Source organism: Megalopta genalis, chromosome 5 (genome assembly GCF_051020955.1).
Source record: "Megalopta genalis isolate 19385.01 chromosome 5, iyMegGena1_principal, whole genome shotgun sequence".
Taxonomy (NCBI): Eukaryota; Metazoa; Arthropoda; class Insecta; order Hymenoptera; family Halictidae; genus Megalopta; species Megalopta genalis.
In genome coordinates this window covers 18,613,444-18,634,156 of record NC_135017.1, presented here as the reverse complement: position 1 = coordinate 18,634,156, position 20,713 = coordinate 18,613,444, and the positions used below count along the sequence as shown (strand labels likewise).

Below are 20,713 nucleotides of genomic sequence, written 5' to 3'. Positions count from 1 at the left end.
ACACGTCACCGTTCGTTTTCCGGCGACAAAAACCGGCCGGAGAGTGGCCGGTCTCAAGGTTCAACGAAGGATCATGCACGGACCGTGTGTTGTGGTGGTCGCGACGCGGTTCGTGCGTGCGCGTGCACTCGTCGCACTCGCCTGACGCGGGGCTTGACGCGTAGATGCGTCAATAGAATCGGCCCGGGGCCCGGGCCGGTGGTGGGGGAACCCGTCCCGGCCACTCGCTCGGTCAGGTATAAGGAACTCTGGTTGGTCCCAGGCGCGCTCAGTCCTACCTTTCGTTGGATCGCCGTTCTTAAAAGTGGCTGGCCCACATAACAACCCCTTAGTGATCATCGACACGCGTTCTCGTTCACGTCGACCGCATCGCCGAGCAAGAATTCTCGGAGCCTCTCTCTCTAGGACGATCGCGTAGCGGTTTTTACGTGCGCAACTACGCCGAGTTATTTATTTATATATATATATTTTTTTTTTTTATTCTTCTATTCTCTACCGTCGCCGAATCTCTGGGATATTAACGAGTCGACACCACGTCGTCACTTCGGTGAGTCGAAATAAATGTACGGCAATTTTGTTGTTTCCGAAACGAAGAGCAGCCAACGCCGCGATCTGATTGTTTGTTTATTTGTTGTGTCTATGTATAGGCACCGTTATCAATACCGCGAACCGGTCGCAATTATCTCGATCCGCTCGGTTACATCGGGTAACTTATACTCTGCTCGATCGCGAGAGCCTAACTCGAGGATCCGCAGGATCCCGAATTATTGTCGATCTCTCAGCGAGATTTCGTTATTTGTTGGTGAAATTCGTTGATCGTACACGATTGTAGCTTTGTTCTTTGTTATAAATGATCGGAGATTAGTTGTACGAGAATGTTATTATGAAAAATTCGCTATTTTATTGTATTATTAAGAATTAGTACCGACGCGTACTGGTATATATTGTAACGAGTACATGTATATTTAACGATTATAAATGATCGGAATTCGATTATACGATTTATTAAGAATCGGCTATGGTAATTAGCGAGTTGTATCAACGTACGATTGTACTGATTTTATAAGTTACGTTACGACGTTTATTTGTTCGACGCGTCTGTCGTTACTCGCGAAAAAGTGTTGCAATGACGTTTATGTTTACAAAAAAGAAACAATCGGAACGACGAACGTCTTGGCGTGCTACTTCGACGCGCTCTTGGTGCTCCGTAAATCGGGTGTTAATGAATTTAAGCCTTTTCGAATCTTTTAACCCTTTGCACTCGAGTGCAAAGACACTGAAATAGTTATATCACGTTCCAAGATCATTTTTATATCGTGAAAGTTTAAATCGTAGAAATCATTAAAAGTGAAGCCGTTGTATGAATCGCAAAACCCAATTTCATATACACAAAATGCACTTTTACAGATTATAAATGCACAATTATTATTATTAAATGCACAATTTACAGATTATATAAACATTTATTTACAGTTGAAATAGCTTCGAGTGCAAAGGGCTAAACCTTCGCGCGCTCGAAGGATAATTTAAAACTCTAAATCGCAAATAGTTTCTCCGATTTAAATGTATTTCCATTTTACACGACTTCGGTGCATTTTTCTGTACACGGAATATGTACGTAAAATCTTGCGCGATCTCGTACAACGCGGTTACTATACTTACAACGAACGCGATAGTCTTCTAAGTAGTTTCAATCAACGGAACGAGTCTCGTTATCGAAAACGAACGGCGACTGCGAACGGTTGTTGCATTGCGAAATTAACCATCGTGTTCGGCGAAGTAAAAGCAGACGAGATCGAGGCGAGTGACTAAGGAGTTTTGCTACTTCGACGGTGTTCGAAAGTGTCGTAAAGTGTGACCGAGGTGATTTCGATAGTTTTCTGGTTAGAGTACGAACGAACTCGGCGATGTGCTGCGATTAATTTAGATATAAATTGCTATTAATTCAAATATAAATTGTTGTCAACTTAAATATGAATTACGGTAAATTTAAATACGAATTATAATATTAGTTCAAATATGAATTATTCATTTAAATGTCGATTATTAATTCAAATATCGATGATTAATCTCAACAATAATTATTAATCTCAATATTAATTATCGATTTAAATACGAATTGTCAACTTCGATGTCGATTATTGATTTAAATCCGAATAACTAATTTCAACATTAATCATTATGAATTTAAATATTAACAATCAATTTAAATGTTAATTCTACGACAAGCTGTCCAATTCTAGTTTTCGCAGAATCAAGAAATGTCTCCGGAGAAAGTGCACGGAAAAGATGTGTCCGACAGATTGCGAAATGAAATCATAATTGGAGATTAATCGATTGCCAAACAAAACTCGCCTAAGCAACCTCGGGCGTGTTAATTGCCGCCGATGAATCTGTCCGGGGGGGGAGACTCGACTTTCTTTCTTTTATTTTTTATAGCTTCTTCAGATCGTGCGTCGAAGCTCGTTTAGAATGTACCACGTTAACGTGTAACCACCGTCGTAAAGAACGTTGCTGTTCCGAACGAAAGCGGCGAAGCTTACGTGCGCGATAAAAACTATATATGCCTCTGCTCGACATTCAACGGTTTATAAGTTGAAAGTGTGTATGTATAGTCGGCAGTCGAGTACAAAGTGGCGCAATTGTTGGCAGTGTTCGTTGGGGCGCTGCTGCGCGGCCACGGTAATTAATGATAACCATCGGTCAGCAATTTAGAAATCTTTTTTTTTCTTTTTTTCCTCTGTTTGGGAAATCGATTGGGAAACGGTGCCCCACTTTGCGTCTCTCTCTCTCTCTCTCGCTCGCTCGCTCGCTCTCTCGCGTTCTCTCTTTCGTTGTCGGAAGCGACTGAATTTTCTGGAGCCGTTTTCGAAATAAATCGCGGCACATATATCTCTCATAACTTTCTTTTTCTACCTCTTCACGCTGCTCCCTGTTTTATTGATACCGAATCTGATATATTCTCTTTTTGTTCGTTTTTCATGGCCAGGCTGAGTGCAAACCCGATTTGGAGTTGTCACTGAATGGGTAAGCGAACGACTTTACTTATATTTCGTACATAATTAACGCCTGCCTCGACTGTTGGTCGCGAATTAATTCTTCGACTATCATCGTTCATTTTTACAGCCAGTCTGTTACGCTAGCCTTCCTAATTTTATTAGATTCCGCGAATTATAACAATGCCGACGAATGTAATCGATGTCGGTCAATCTAAGTTTTCGATTTTAATTTTATTTTTATTTTAAGAAATTTTATATAAATGGTTTCATTCGATGCAAGGAAATGGTTTCATTCGATGCAAGAATGTAGTTTAATTCGATGCAAGAAAACGGTTTACTTGCTTCAAATTGAACCATTTCTTATTTTGAACAAAAAGCGCGATCTGCAATTCGCATTTTCCCTCTCGATAGATCGATTAGCATCGTTCTTTCTGCGTTCTATCAAGATTAATCGTGATCTTTCCGATAAAGCTTGTAGCATAGCGCGTTTAATTTTCATAATTAAAGAGTAACCTTGTCGTTCGTGTAATCACCGGCCTGTACGGCCTGCTTTTATGCGCACAACAGCGCGTGCAAGTTCATTGGAAAGATCAAGTTCAATTACTCCGGCGAACATTGAAATCGCCGTAACACACGTTGAACGTGGTCAACGTTCTTTAATCGAATTTCGTACGAACGGATGATATTGTTTTGCCGTTGCTGTCGATGCTATTGGCAGACTGCGAACGAGAAATGCTTCGCGTTGATCGCAACGAAACTGCACAGTTCAAGGGAAATGCATCGTTACAGAAAACGTGCAAACGATTCGTGGACCATTTAGACAGACGAAACAATGTTTCAAAGAATTCATAGAAATTCACAGACGGACCAGAAAATACTATTTCTATATTTATAGATGAAATAAATTCTTCGACCAATATTTCGAACAGACTCCTCGAATAAAAAATGTTCTACTTTCGGTACACTTTCCGAGCATTTTTGGCAAGGTCCGACAGGAACGTTTCGACGATTACGCGTTGCGTCGCAACCCGAGAGCAAATCATGCTGTCGCGTGTCGTCGGGGTTCCCGGGAACAAAGCGTCGCAGTGCGCGGTACCAAAGAGATATTTTCCCGTCATGAGATTCACAGCTACAATTATCCGTCCTTTAGCTAATCGGTCCGAATCTCCAGTTACCGCGGCGTATGTCGAGCTACCGCGACATACAGAGTGTCCCAAAATTATTGCACAAGCGGGAAATAAAGGATTCCTGAAGTAATTCGAAGCAACTTTTTCCTTAGCGAAAATGCAATTCGCGGCTTCGTTTACGAGTTATTAGCGAAAAACAGTGACCAATGAGAAACGAGCTCGGCTGACGTCGCGGCGGCCGAGTCAACGAGCAAGTCGAAGCCCAGTTCCGCTGATTGGCTCTCGGCCGCCTCGCGGCGACCGCCTTTTGCTCTCCGATTGGTCCACGTTTTTCCCTGATAACTCGTAAACGAAGCGGCGGATTGCATTTTCGCTAAGGAAAAAGTTGCTTCAAATAATCTCAGGAACCCCTGGTTTCTCGCTTCGTACACTAATGTTGGAATACCCTGTGTATCCAGAGCAGTCCGACGAGCTCCGCGCATCGGGTTGCCTCTCGTTCTCGGATAGGCGAGGACGACTCCGTAACAGGAAATTTGTTGCAACGCGACGGGATAAGACGTATCATGCGTCCTGTCACGTTATCCCGGTCTCGTCTCGACGGAATAAGAAACGCAGCAAGAAGACCGGTCGCGAGTTGTACCCCGTTCCGACGACGCTCGATGGTTCAGCTTGTACGGAGGTATGGTTTCCATTGCTTCTTTTTTTTTTTTTTTCAAAATACCAGGTTTTCCTTGCTTTCCATGGCCTTTTATATAAGTTCGCGTATCCGGTGCAATTACAGTTACACGCTATCGTAGCATGTATTATTATCTCTGTATTTTTAGCAGTTATCATTTTTCTTTTTCTCTGTCTCCTTCCTAATATCATACATATATTAAGTGTACCCATTGATTAACGACACAACACGTTCGTTTAAGCTCGTCAAGCAAACAATCCGAGATAACGATTGTGTTTTCCTTATTAGGGAATGCGAGAAAACATGAGCAGTTGCAACTTAAAGTCGTAGAAAGATTAAAAGGATTTACAAAGCGTTGCTGTAGTTTGTATGATCCGCTAAAATTATTTATTAGGGAAAGGACTTTCTATTCTTATTTATTTTTATTCTTATTTTTATTCTTATTTTTATTCTGTTTATTCCATTTTTATTCTTATTTATTCTGTTTATTCCATTTTTATTCTTATTTATTCTGTTTATTCCATTTTTATTCTTATTTTTATTCTGTTTATTCCATTTTGATTCTTATTTTTATTCTGTTTATTCCATTTTTATTCTTATTTTTATTCTTTCCATTTTTATTTCGCACGAAGAACCGCGGTCTAGCGATAAAGTTGATCGGGTGCAAACGCGGAAATTTCATCGCGTCGCGTCCGACGACGACTGCCAAGCTTAAGGGTCATTGGCCACGGCATTGATACGGCTCGATCACTGGGATCCAACTGGCCGGATCGCTGACCGCTCGTCGCGGAAGCGCCGGCGAATAAATCGCGATCGAGTCGATCGCGTGACGATCGATGCCCGATCGATGACAGTTAAGCCACGGCTAATTGATCGGGTTCGACGGTGCGCGCGTCATAGCTTCCGGCTGAAGACAATTATCGATCACTCATAATCGAATTGCTAATAGACCGCTAATGGATTCTTGTGCAAATCGACTGCATTAAGAGGGCGATATTCGAAATTCGAAGAAATCAATTACAGGGATTTTATCTTTATGGAAATGCATCGCGTAGTTCCCCTTGTGCGTGCGCGATTTCCAAACAGGCGTTTGCACGCGCGTCACAGAGATCGTGATCGTCCAAGCCACTGTTTTGAAATTTCTTCGCGAGGATCCTTGATCGAATCGATCGCGCTCGAGTGTACACGCGGAAAGAGCAAATGAAGGAGAGCAAGAATCGATCGGTTTCCGTGTCAGGTGATTCGATGTAATTTCTTGCTCTATTTTACTGTATTTCCTTGTTCTTTTTTTCTTGTAATTTCTTGTGCTCTTTTTTTCTTGTATTTTCTTGCTCATTCTTCTCGTCCTAAGTGCAATCTGGTATCTCTGTTGAAACGTTTCAATAAGTCGTAATTAACATAATTAACCAGCAGTTCTTAGTTTCTTTTAAATTTCCTCACTATTCTACGATTCGCCCCCGTACATGTATTTCTCCGAAACTGCATAAAATTCGCTGTCCGGTTGCAATTATCATCGCGAAAATAAATTGCAGCGCGAATTTATTGCGAAAAGAAATCGCAGCATAAATTTATTGCGAAAAGAAATTACGGTGTATACATTTATTGGGAAATGTGATTATACTATAAATTCGTTGCAAAAATATATCATCGCGTGCATCTATTGCAAAAATAAATTATTGCGTGCATCTATTGCAAAAAAAAAATAGATTATTGATATACATTTATTGGGAAATGCAATTATGGCGTAGATTTATCGCGAAAATAAATTACGGTAGAGATTTCTTGCAAAAACAATATATTCTAGAAATTTATTGCAAAAACGAATTATTCTATAAATTTATTGCAAAACCAAATTATGCAACCGTTGCGTCAGAGAAGAAGCATGGTGGACCAAGGTCTGTAAATGAAAAGATCGTTCGCGACGGATGACAGCCCGACAGGTTGCTAGATCACAAATTTTAGCAATTCTAATCGAGCAGGTTGTTTCTCGAATCTGGGTCTAGGTCCAACTTCTAGGGAATACAATCTTTTCGCATGATCGTCGAAACGAGAATATACGTCGGGATACGTCTGGTCTGGTCTGATCTGATCTGTCGGTCTGATGATCTCGCGTAGCCTTGACCAGCAAGAGAGTCTCTCTCCAGCTTCTCTCGGTTTTCGAATGTGTTTAGAGGAGAAAGAGAGATCAAACGGAGACCTTCGAACGTCTAGAACGATCTCGATGGAGAAGGTATTACAGCGAAGAACTTGGCAATGTATTATTTACAACACGTGCTCGGAAAACCACGATTCCTCTCTCTCTCTCTCTCTCTCTCTCTCTCTCTCTCTCTCTCTAACAATGAAATTATATTGGCCCAGGGAATTAGCATAGGTTGCGATGAAATTATTAGCCAAGCGAATTAGCGTAGGAAATTATGCAACGACTTAATCTATTCGTGGAAAAAAAGCTCGAAACAAAAAATCAAACACTGGAGCGAGTGCATTAGATCATTGCAACTGTGTCGTAGTCTTGTTCAAATAAATTCTTATTCGAGTCAATTCTTATTCGACTAAAGGAAAAATAGATCTATAATATAGTTAATATTATATTAATTAATAATATTATATATTATTGTATATTAATATTATATTAATTAATAATATTTATTCATTTAACGGGACGAGAACTAATGCTCGTGCTAGCGATAGCTGTTCGGTACTCTTTCTCTCTCTCTCTATTTTTTTCTCTCTCTCTCGCTCTCTCTCGCAAGCTTCGAAGCAGTTCAAAGCAATCGAAGTATCGAATTATCGAATTATTTCGATAATTATTCGCAGCCGGCTATATCCTTGGATATATCTCGAAAGTTTCAAGAGACTCGACGGTCTTAATAAATGTAATCGTTTCGAAAGAGCCAGAAGTCTCGAAAGTTCTTCAAGTTCTAGACATCTCGAAGGTATCGATCTTCTTGCGTGTAAGTACATACATACATACATACCGCACACATTACACACACATACAGACGGAACACTCGAGAGCATTTCTCTCGACTGGTTTTTACGGTTCTTCGGGACTTTTCGCAACTTTCATGACTTTCGACGTTTCCATGACTTTTTAGGATCATCACCGGGCGGCACAATTACGCTTGTTTCGGAAATTGCCAGGATTTTCCAGTCCTTCGGCGTGTGTTCGAATAGAAACTCCGCATCGTGCATCGTCGACGCGCGATGCTGCATCGTCGGACTCCGGTTTGTTCGAACGATTCCTTCTATTCGAATATTTTATTCGTCGTAAATTATTTCTATTTGTTCGTACGATTCTTTATTCTACTATATTATTCATTATAAATTATTCTATTTATTCGCACGATCGATTCTTCATTCGAACACGATTCTATTTCTGTTTCTCTTCGAGCCGTCGGTGTCGCAAGCGAGATCCGAACGAGTTTGGAATATGCATTTTGCAATTTTGCGAGTAAGCGATTCCCTCCGTGACCATAATTGCTCGCGACGAGTATTGCACACCGACGTATAAATTATTATTCGGTCTCGGGGTGACGAGCGTCGGAAGAAAAGCGTCGGTTTGCAATTGTTTTCACGAGCCGTTGTCATTCCACGTCAGGAAATGAGACGATAATTCGGTCGATTGACGCGTGTATCGATATGTTATCTTTTTCTGTTCGAAGAATCAACGTCAATTTGTATCGCGTATACATTATTCGGGAAGATAAACGGATCGCATAAATTTCGGCTAAATATAACCGTATCATTTTTATAATGTTTATAATGCTATTTAACTCGTCGTCTTTCTTTCGTCATCTTTTCCACTTCTCTTCTTCGTTGTAGACAAATAAATAAATAAGTAAATACGTAGATAATTAAGTAAATAAATAAACAAATGTCGTGTAGTCCTCGTCACGTGAAAATTGACCAATTTAGAAAATAACTGAAAGAAAGAACTGGAAACGCCGAGTTCTTTCACGGATCAAACCGAAATCACCCGAAAAAACGACGATCGTTGCGCAACACCGAATCTGCGAGAGTCTCTCGTAGTGCCATAAACGCGTAAAACCCGCAGCCTGATTAGACGATCGCGTGGCCAGGAGCTAGATCTTCTAAAGAATAGATTATTTGCCGGCTTGTCGCGTCTCGTCGCGTCTCGTCGCGTCTCGTCGCGTCGGCGACGTACGCAGATCGCGCTAAAGTGTGTCACGGGGACGACGACTTCCGAATTGTAATGCGAGAATGATCGGCAGGAAGAGCGCGCGCGCCTTTGATATGATTCAAACGAGACGCGGCTCGGAATCTCAATGATAACCCCTCGCTCTGTGCTTGTACGAGCACCTTGTACTGTTACGTTACGTCGGTACTTTAAACGGCGAGAATCGATCCGACGGCCGATTCGGCTAACTGTTCTTATTCGATTACCGCTCGTTTCATCGTCGGAGTCTGGCCCGATCGCGATTCGATTAGACGATGAACGCGTTTTACGTCGACGAAACGCGTTTTACGTCGACGAAACGTGTCGGTATTCCTCGACGTGTGCGTCGCTCGAAAGACGAGCCGAAGAAATCGCGAGCCGCCGATATCGCGGCGACGATTAATTAGAGAATTACGCAAGTTATCTCGGGGACGCCCGTGACGATACGCGGCCGCAGGAAATCTTGGATACGATTTGCATAATTGGAATACTTAACGGAGATTCCACCGGACTTCTTCGTTGAATTAAATTTTGCTCGGGAGAATATTTTTTTCTTTTTCTCTTGTTTTACTCGAAACGTGTTGCTCGAATTCAATTTTGTTCCGTGAATTTTTATTTTATTCGAAGAATCCTTAGTCGAAAGATCATTCGCTAATCGAACAAGATGGAAGTGCCATAATACTTTAATACTGTGATACTTGTGCCATGTACAGTGATGTCTCCCTAATTCGCGCTCAGATCGTGCAGAAAGATGGACAATTCGGGAAGAGGAGATACGATTGTTCGAGCCTTGCAGCGCGTTTTTATAGTTGTTAACAATCGGTAACTGTAAAAGCGAGTCCCGCGAGGCTCGAATAATCGTATCTGCTCTTCCCGAATTGTCCATTTTTGTGCGCAATCTGAGCGCGAATTCGGGAGACATTACTTAAACAGCCGAGAAGAGGGTACAGTAATGTCTCCCTAATTCGCGCTCAGATCGTGCAGAAAGATGGACAATTCGGGAAGAGGAGATACGATTGTTCGAGCCTTGCAGCACGTTTTTATAGTTGTTTACAATCGGTAACCGTAAAAAACGAGTCACACAATGAGCATCAATTAGAGAGACATTACTGTACCTTGTGCAATCGGGAATATTCCAGTTGCTCGATAAGTGACATTGTAATCGACGATGATCACACTGTAGTACTTTGTGCAAATTCTCACATTTCCATAGATCGTTCATTCAAGCAAGATAAAAAAAGATAACAGCGCTATAATTGACATAGACGTTTATCCCTTTTCTTCGCATGCATAAATGCATGAACGTAAGCATATCCGCGGTGACAATAAATTACAATGTCATTAGGATCGAGCGTGATAATTAAAAGTTCGTCTTCATTGTGCGTTATAAAGAATAAATAATTCATAGGATCTCGATAAGAGGCGTCGATGAATTATTGATGCATTTTAGATTGGATATTAATTCGGGTAATCGAATAATAAGATCTTCCTTCTCTGCGTTCGAGTAAAATTTGATATTTCAACGAACGTTTGTGCTGTTCAATTACAGCGGTATCGTTTTATTTAGTGCATACGACAAACGAAAATAAGGAAAATAAGGAAAGTCGAAGATGAATCGAGAAACCTTCGATTTTTCTTCGAATTCTCTTCTCGACGAATCGGTTAACGGGGATCGAAATCCGGTCGAACATCCGCGGCGCGCAATTATAAGAGCCGAAACGAATGGAGAACACGATCGAGGTTACATCCGATGGCGTAACGAAGCACAAATTTCCCTTCAAAGTCAATTTCCTTCCTCGGCCTATCGCTTTGCCGAGCTTAATTCGATCACGATCTATAACTGTTCGCGAATTCGCGACAAACTCGGCGCGTTTTCGCGTTCTTCGTCGGCTCGCATCGTTTAATTTATCCGATCGAATTAATGATCCTGCTTGATGGTACACAGAATGGGAAACATAACGGCAACAATCAAAAGCTCGACTGAGATCGCGTCGAACAGGAAGAATTAGAAGAAGAAAAAATGACACGCTCGATTTTTGTCCATCGCGAGATTAAAAAATACCGCTCGAAAATGGACACCCTTTATATTGCATTGGTTCCGAATCGAACACAGTTTCATCGTCGACATTTCTAGATTCCGCGAGAATTATTTAGTAATCCGTTGAAAAGATAACAGCGTGGCATTGAAACGCGAGCCATGATACCTCGGATATTTTGTGAATCAATTGGGTGTTCGCTCTTATCTAAAAAAAAAATGGCCTTCCGAGTTTGTTTTTCAGAACTAATTCGTCGCGACCCACGTAATTTAGTGAAATGCTAAATATGTAAAAGTTTCGAGGAAAAGAGATAAATGGGAATTATTACGATTCGCAATTATTTCTAGCTATTAATCAAGGTTCGTTGTCGGTTTCTTTCCCGGCCATTAATCATTGCCAATGTTAATCATGACTGGATGATAATTATCGCTGGTATGTTTTTACGTTTACAGCGTGTACAAATTAGCGAAGGATGCATTTATATCGGTAATACAAATTTTGTAATAATTAGTAATATAAGTTTTAGAACAATTAATAGTCGTTGATACAAATTCGGTAATAATTAGTAATAAACAGACTTGCGACTTTTTATGCATTTACGACAAAATTCGATTGTTATAATCAATATTATAAATACCGTAAAAATTAAAAGCATTTGCAATTAATAGTTGATAATACAAATTTTCGAATAACGAGTAATCGGTAATGTAAATTTTCTAATTAACTATATGAATATAAATTTTCTAACAGCTGTGAATCTAAATTCTCTGATAACTGGTAACATAAATTTTCTAACAATTAGCAACATAAATATTCTAACAACGTATCGTGTATCCAAAAATCAGTGCAACGCTTTCGATTTAATTTCTGCGCAGGAAATCTAATCGGCGAAATTATCCAGAGCCTACCCGGTAATATTTCGAAGAAAAAAAAAAAGAAATTAATCACCGAAACTACGATCATAACTGTCACTGTTTCCTTTTCTTTTGTGAATATCGTCAGCGAGACGCGGGCACGCCGTCGTTCGTCCTGCGTCAAAATATTTATTATCGGCGAAACGGGAAAGCGGGAAATCGTTCGGAAAGGGGGGAGGGGTGGGTGGGGGATACCACCACCCTCCGTGACCGTATAATTTTGACCAACGAAATGAAACAGACGCCGGTCGCTCAGTGTTGTGTTTCCTTTCAAGAGCAGCTTGTCGTGGGACACCGCACGCTTTCTGTCTCCGGGGTTCGTTGAACAACGTCGCGCGATCTATTTAATTAAGAAAACGCGTTTGGTCCGTTTGGTGGATTTTTCGCGAATTCGCGAACGATCGGCGGAGTAGTGAACATACGCGAAGTCACAGATACGCAGTGAACAATTGAAGTGAACAGTCGAGGAGGTGAACGCAACGCGAAGCATCGTGAAAGCCGGCGTTTACACAACTGTGTGCTCCGGTATCCTTGTCAACGTGCGTGCGAGCTAATGTGGACTGGGCTGAGTCACGAGCAACAGACGACATAATTAATGAGGAATTATAATGCAACAGTGAAGTAACAGTATTGAAGTAGGACTCGTCGAACACCACCTCCACAGCGGAGACGCTGGACAATCGTCGCTCTCGCATCTTGTTATTGGACCTGGGGGTCTTTATGCGAACTCCCATTTTCGTATGGCATTTAAATTTAATTTTCAATTTAATTTGAATTTATTTTCAATTTATTTTCGATTTATTTTCTCGCATCTTGTTATTGGACCTGGGGGTCTTTATGCGAACTCCCATTTTCGTATGACATTTAAATTTAATTTTCAATTTAATTTGAATTTATTTTCAATTTATTTTCGATTTATTTTCAATTTAATTGGAATTTATTTTCAATTTATAATTGGAATTTATTTTCAATTTAATTGTAATTTATTTTGAATTTATTTTCAATTTAATTTGAATTTATTTTCAATTTATTTTCAATTTATTTTCAATTGAATATTGAATTGAATATCGAATTTATTTTGAACCAACCGCTGACAACATTATGCAGTTGACTCTCGTAAACTTATTAAAATGATCGATGAAAAGAATTCAATGTTCTCGTTAGTGCAGCGAACTTGATTCGAACAATTTATTCGACCAATTACCGGAATGAAATTCTATCCGGAAGACCGTGTGAATAAAAATCTATCCGGTGCGATCGTATGAATAAAACTCGATTCGAGCAACGTGTTTCGACTAAATTGTGCGAATAAAATTTGATTTTTTTCTTTTTATTTTGGTGTCCCGTTCGGGAACCCAACGGAACGAGAGAAATGAACACACAAGAGTGTGACCGGCGCGATGACGCGGTCGTTCGAACGTCGCCGCATCCACCGTAACACGCGGCCGGCAATAATAAAGCAGCTAAAACACATACGAATGTACACGGTGGAACAGTTTAATTCGACTATCGGAGCGCGAACAATTCGGTTGGGGATCGGTTAAATTGCCTGTTCGCTGGAAAACGTACCCGAGGAAACAATGCGAGCGCGCGCGCGCGCCTGTGTGTGCATCGGTGTGCTCGGGTTTTCCGCGAGAGAGAGAGAGAGAGAGAGAGAGAAACCGAGGGAGAGAGAGAGAGAGAGAGAGAGAAACCGAGGGAGATAGAGAGAGAGAGAGAGAGAGAGAGAGAGAGAGAGAAACCGAGGGAGATAGAGAGGGAGAGAGAGAGAAACCGAGGGAGATAGAGAGAGAGAGAGAGAGAGAGAAACCGAGGGAGAGAGAGAGAGAGAGAGAGAGAGAGAGAGAGAGAGAAACCGAGGGAGAGAGAGAGAGAGAGAGAGAGAGAAACCGAGGGAGATAGAGAGAGAGAGAGAGAAACCGAGGGAGATAGAGAGGGAGATAGAGAGAGAGAGGGAGAGGGAGAGAAAAACCCTTCCGAACGAAGAGCATTCCATAGGCGTCCTCCGCGGCGGTAATCGCGTGGACGGTCCGCGGATCCGTTATTTGCGGTGTCACCTTTTATTTCGATTTTAAAAATCGAATCCATTTCCGGGAAAAATTCTCAGCGAACGGGTTGAGGGGGTGGTGGGACCCGTTTTAATGCTCGCCGCGGAGTCGCCGGCGAAAATATGTTTCTTGGCCGGCGGCCAAGCAGACGCTTGAAACACCGATAGCTACGTAACTACGGTTTGTATTGATCCTCGAGATGATAGCGAACGGAGACGCGGAGAAACAGGAATTCGTTTCGGTTCGCCGAATCATCGAGCGACCGGGAAATCGGCGGCGGCGCACAAAGTCGTAACGAAATCTTTCGTTTTTCCGGACCGGATTCGATTCACTTCCGTGTTCTCTCCGTGGTTCTGCATTGTTTACATCGAGAAATATGCTTCGGTAATTACGTGACGAAAACATGATATTTCTGAACGAATTATCGATGTACGGGGTTCAATTAATTACAACGGATTTTTAATGTAAAAATATTCGATCGCGATGAATTTTTCATTGAAAATTTGATCGGTAACGAGTGTTCAATATATACGATTCGATTAGAATGAATTTTTCATATAATATTTAATCGTAGTGTGAATGTTTGATATAAAATTTTTCGTATGAAATTTAATCGTAATAGTAAATTTAGTCGCAATAATTTTTCGATATTGTCGCATTACCTGCCGCTCAATAAAAATCAAAAGACATTTTCGTCCGATTTAATGCATCTTACAATTAACTTCGACGCGGCGACGTTGATTCGGTAAATAGCGCGATAAAAAATATCGGTAAAAATACTGTTAAACAATAGAATATTAAGAGCACGAAGATCGTTTTAGTAACGATTTGACTGCGGATCTTTGCGCGAACTGAAAATCGTCTGCATCGGTCGCAACGAATAGAAGCTAAATAAATAGTCCTTCGACCACTTTAATGAATGAAAAATAAATTAAAAAATCTTTTCTTTGCTTTAAATCGCGCGCAACCACCCCCAATTTTCTCGCGAACGCATTCAAATCTGCGGTCCGACGACGATGCTCATAAATTTCTGCTCTTCAACGTTCTCTCATTGTTCTGCATTTCTCTCGGCAATCGTCGCGATAAAAATCCCGGGGTAAAATCCTCGGTTGTGCGCGCGTCCGGCAACGATTTCCCGATGGTCCCGAGAATGATTGATATCCAATTCGACCGTGCACGGCTCTAATGGATTGTGCAAGTTTTGGTACTCTCGCGAAGCTCTCCCGCGCGTCGGAGTTTGCGCACGCGGTTAAATAAACTTTCACTGTTGCAACCGAAGTTTTCTCTCTAATCACCGCGTCCTCGTCCATACGTACACCGTGCATTCTTTCCGATTACATGCATGTAATCGGCGCACCGTGCGCCGATCCTCGCGTGCAACGCTATTAAATTGCACATCCTCTTGTTACCTGTACGCGCGCGCGCAAAAATTCACGGTTACGGGTGTCCTCTCTTTTTATTAGCTTGTCGAGGAAAGTTGTTATTGTTGTTGTTCCCCTGTTCGGTGCTATTGTCGCGCTGGTTAGAACGAATCTCGCAGCGAAAAGAGTTGCGAGAAAAATTGCATACCGGTTCTCTCTGTCGCTTCGGCGACGAGAGATCGCGGACACTGTATTTATTGTCGAATGCTGCAGAAATGATAATGCTATGTGATTTAGACGATCCGTCGTGTACGGATATTTGGTAATTTTCTGTGCGCCGGTCTCGCTACTTTCTGTCGTTCGAATGACTTAACAATTTTGTTGGTAACGGTGTTTTGCCGGTGGAAAATTATTCATGGTATTTTCTTGAGGCTGTTTTTATTAATATTTTAGTCGGTCTATTTTATTGAGAGTATTTTGTTCAGTCTATTTTATTAAGAGTATTTTATTCGGTCTATTTTATTCAGTCCATTTTATTAAGAATATTTTATTCAGTCCATTTTATTAAGAATATTTTATTCTGTCTATTTTATTAAGAATATTTTATTCGGTCTATTTTATTAAGAATATTTTATTCGGTCTATTTTATTAAGAATATTTTATTCGGTCTATTTTATTCAGTCTATTTTATTGAGCATATTTTATTTGGTCTACTTAATTCAGTCTATTTAATTCAATCAATTTAATTCAGTCAATTTTATTCAGTCTATTTTGTTCAATCCACATTATTAATTCATCAGTATCCTTTTACTACGCGTTACCCAAAATACCTTGATTTTGGACTCCTCTTCATCCTCCATTCTTTTCGCGCGCACCGCCGTTCCGAAAAAAAACACGAATTTGGCACCTTTCACTCGATCGTAAACGGCTTCATCTTCGGAGGAGTTTATTTATGTAACCCGCGTCGGTCCGCATGGAAATTTCTAAATATTTCTCAATAATCTTATAAAGACGTTAACAAGCCGACGACGCCGTTCTATTCGATCCGAAAAAAAAAGAAACAGGCGTAAAACTTCTCGACTCGTGAAAATATGATCAAAGAGAGAACGAAAGAACGAATAAAGAAAGAAAATTACGCTCGATGCAACACAATTTCGCTGCACACAAAGAGGAGTACATAGTCCGGCGATTACAATCGTTCCCATGAACGAAAGTGCCGGTATTCGGGACATGCTCGGTAATTGGGACACGCCCACCCTCCGCCCCCCTCCCCGCGGTACCGTATTTTCCGGCCGGCGATAGATCGCCGCGGTAGAAAAGGAAAATCTAGAAAAGGAAAATAGGGTCGAACGAGACTTCTAATCGCGGAAGAAAATACCTGCCGCGGTGTGGTCGGCGGGGGCGGGGGGTGAAAGAGAAGGAGGGTGGGACGGTGAACGGCGTGTCGGCAAGAAAAGACCGGCAAAAGGGGACCGACGGGATCCGGGGAGGGGGGCGAACGGAAAGGAAAAGAAGATTTCTGTCAGTCAGTCGGTCGCGGTCGTTGTTCGTCGCATAACGGGTTTTCCATGTAACGGGGTCGGCTCGCGCGTGCGCGCGCTCGCGCACTCGCGGCGACGCGTTCCTTCTCCTTTCTTCCTTGTTCCTTCGTCCGGCGAGGCCGAGGAACGGGTGCGGATTCTCGTGACCGTTTCGAGGCCGGGACGCTGACCTAGAATCCCGTCGGAGAGGAGGCCGATTCTCGCCACCACCACCACCACCACCGCCGCCGCCGCCGCGACCGAGACTTCTAGGCGCGTTTACGAACTCGCGCGTTTTATCGTCGCGTCGCATAGTTCGCGGGTTTCACTCGGCCCGGCGAACTTCGCCGGCCTCTCTTGCGCTAGCTACGCGATTCTCGCGACCAAATAGCAGAACTCTTTTTGGGCCAATGAATTTTCAGCATGGCCGCCGCCGACGGTGTCATCCTCTCTTTCGTAAGGAGCGCGTCGGATGATGCACCGATCAGGCCGGAACATATAATAAGTACAATTGCGTCAAAAATGAAAGTGGCGGGTTCCTCGGGTCATTTGAAGCAACTTTTTCCTTTACAAAAACTTTCTCCGAGGCACCGTTAACGAGTTATTAACGAAAAACGGTGACCAATGAGAGGCGACCGAGCAAATGAGCGGAACTGGGCGTCGTGCGCTGTTTGGCTGGGCCGCCTCGCGTCAGCCGGACTCGATTCTTATTGGTCTCTGTTTTTCGTTAATAACTCGTCAACGATGCCTCGGAGAACATTTTTGTAAAGGACAAAGTTGCTTCAAATGACCCGAGGAACGCGCCACTTTCGGATTGCGAGACATTTTTGGGACAACCTGTATACGAACGATTGGGACCTTATCATGTTCATCTGTTGGATTTGACGCTTCCACGATCGCGTCGGAAACCTCAGAAATGTCATAAAATTAAATAATTTCATTCGATGAAACAAAAATTACCAAGCAAACTTATATGGCAGCATCAATTGCTTCTTCAAGTCTTGCAAAATCTTGCAAATTCTCTTGCAAATCTTAATAGAATTAAGCGATCATTTTGAATTGTAGAAATTAGGTGTGGAAGATCTCTCCATCGGCCGAGTTTAAAACGGGGAAATCTCCTCGTTCGGTTGGGGCTGAGTGTTAATAGTAATTTTGATAGCACTTTGTTTCAACAGTAACCATTTTAATGATAACACAATCTCGATTTCAGAATTTCCTTCGGGTCCGCTGTGGAACACGGTACTTAACTTTCTAAGCAGTTCTCTTTCTGTTCGTTGCGCTTATCTCGGATCAACGATTTCCTGGAAGTGGACGAAATTATTCGTCAAGCGTTGCTTTTATGTTCGTTAGTCGCATGATGCTCTCTTGGTCGATTAGAATCTGTGCGACATCCTGACTTCGCGTTCGCTCTAAAGAATTTGACCTGCTTCTGACACCGATCCCGTTAACGCTAGATTTACGGAGCATAAAAAAGGACAGCTGTTTTATATTAATTTACAAAAATAACAACGAGACATTTATTCCAATTTTGAACAAGCGTTATTGTTACATTTGTTGCCGCGTAAGTAACGTATAAATTGAATAAATAACTCGCATAAATATTGTATCTTTACGATATGAACGATCGTAAATTAAGAAATTAGTGACCCGTCATTTTGACGGGCTCCGTGAATCCAGCGTTAATTGCAAAAAAGGCGCGTTGCTCTCTCAAAAGAAGATAGAATTTCCGGAAATTCTCCGACATATTTTTCATTTCAACGCACCGTCGCGCAATCCTTTTTCTTTTCTCTCTACGAAAATCTGAAGTCCACGGGGCTAATCAAATCACTGCGTCGACCGTGTCCGCGGTACCTAGAAACTCGTGTTTCTCGAAAAGAAAAGAAAAGAAAAAATCTGTCAATTTTGCTGGATGCACTTTCTACGGCTGCACTTTTCCCGATCCCTGAGAAAGTTAGTCAGGCATACAGAGAAAGGCCTCTGAATAAATTGGAGACGCGACCGTGCTCTCCGTCGGTTCATTTGCCGCGGCCCCGGCGAAATGACTTGCATAACGGTCGCGAACGTGTTTAACACCCTTGTATAAACCGTTTTATGGGGCGCAGAGAGTGCGTCCCGCATCGAAAGTAAATGCGGCAGCGTCGGGACTCGCGGTTGTTCGTCGAATTCGTCCGAATTTCCGTCCGTCCGTCCGTCGTTGACCGCATTCGCGTGAAAAGTGTGCTCTTTTTATGCGAGAATTCGTTCGACGGACGAATTGGTTCGTTTATACGGCTGCTGCTGCGGCGATCGAAACCGATCGGAATCTCGACGAATGCATCTTTCTAATTCATACAACGAGATCGTGTTCCGTCGCGTTGCTCGGCCAAGGCTTCTTCTGTCTGGGAACTTTTGCCGGCGAAACGAAATGCGACCGGATACCGTGCGATTTTGTGTCACGATCGTGACAGAAAAGGTTGCTGCGGATCTTTCCTTTTTTTTTCATTGTCTTGCCATCCGTCCACGAATGTTGCGAGCCTGTAATTGGCAGTTTGCAATACCTTGTGCAATTTTCGAAGCCTTCGGAACAACTCTACGGAGATCTGTACGAATGAGATATAATTATTTCTTTTCCAATGAACGGTGAGAAACTTTATTATTCGCTGGTAATTGTTGCGTTACATATTTCGAATTAATAATTTTCGCCTTTCGTCATTTCGATCTTTAATATTGATCTTTAATTTTGGTATTTAATTTTAGTATTTAATTTTGATATTTAATTTTAGTCTTTAATTGTGATATTTAATTTTAGTCTTTAATTTTGATATTTGATTCTAGTCTTTAATTTTGCTATTTAATTTCAGTCTTTAATTCCGATCTTTAATATTAATCTTTAATGCTCGTCTTCAATTTTGGCATTTCATTTTCGTCTTTAATTTTGCTATTTAATTTTGATCTTTAATTCTCGTCTAATTACCCGCTAATAACATAATCGCTTAACGATTATATCATAACACAGATGAGCCTGTGTTAGACCGGTCACGTGAAGCATGCCACTAATAATCATTTTAATAGCACAGTCACGATCCATAATTGGAATCTCTTTTTAATAGCAACATTCGCAGTCACGAATCATGCATGGAATCTCTTTTTAATAGCAACGTTCAGAGTCGCGATTCATGCATGGAAAATCTCTCGTCGAACAGTGAAAAACCATCGGCTTTCGTCATCCTTTCGTCATTCTTTCGTCATCCAAGAAACGAGCGAACGTCTCCGACGATTGTTAACACCGTGCATACTATTGCGATGATCGAAGACGTTGGTCACCTGCGATCGGCAGATCCTCCAGACACACAACGGTTAGGCCGATTAATGAATTCGTTTTCATTTCGTTGAAATACACAGAACATCTGGCGCGTGTGTTGCACTATATGTACTTCTCTGTAGAAGCTGACATTTCCACCGCGTTTCGCGCTATTACTCTACGTCATCTGCATGGTAATTTGTTTATTCCTTCACCGGTGACATTCTATCGTTTCTGATTAACTATGTCCTCCGCATTCTGCGTAATTGGCGAACGCGTTGCTTTCCGTCGAAGCGAACACACATTCGACGATGTTATTACCGTGCTCTTTTAATGTATGCACTTTTCAAAATGGCGGAACTTCAACGAAAAAGCTCGACGAAACAACAGCTCAGAGAAATCTTGGATAAAAATTGGCCAACTTCGACCGACGACAACTCCGCGAAACATCATCGTAGCACGATGATTTTTCTCTTAAACTCAAGCTCGAAGCCTCTACTTTCGGGCCGTATTTCTGGATTTCAAGTTCGATGCACCCTCGTCGCTGCAACCCTCGTCGCCGTAACCCTTCAAAT

The 20,713-nt window shown here is 41.8% G+C and overlaps 1 protein-coding gene across 8 annotated transcripts in view; it reads left to right on the top strand.

The window, feature by feature from the left end:
- The window catches only part of LOC117220473 (fatty acyl-CoA reductase 1), a 70,447-nt gene that overhangs the window by 30,157 nt on the left and 19,577 nt on the right, over positions 1-20,713 (top strand). For 2 of the 8 annotated variants that reach the window (XM_033470453.2, XM_033470455.2), the window contains exon 3: positions 2,990-3,027. The exons of 2 other annotated variants lie outside the window; for them this stretch is intronic. The gene's annotated coding sequence lies outside the window, so the exon portion shown is untranslated. Of the gene's footprint in view, positions 1-269; positions 564-2,538; positions 2,683-2,989; positions 3,028-20,713 lie in introns of those variants that run through there. 4 more of the 8 variants (XM_033470454.2, XM_033470458.2, XM_033470460.2 and 1 more) reach the window with 4 other exon arrangements.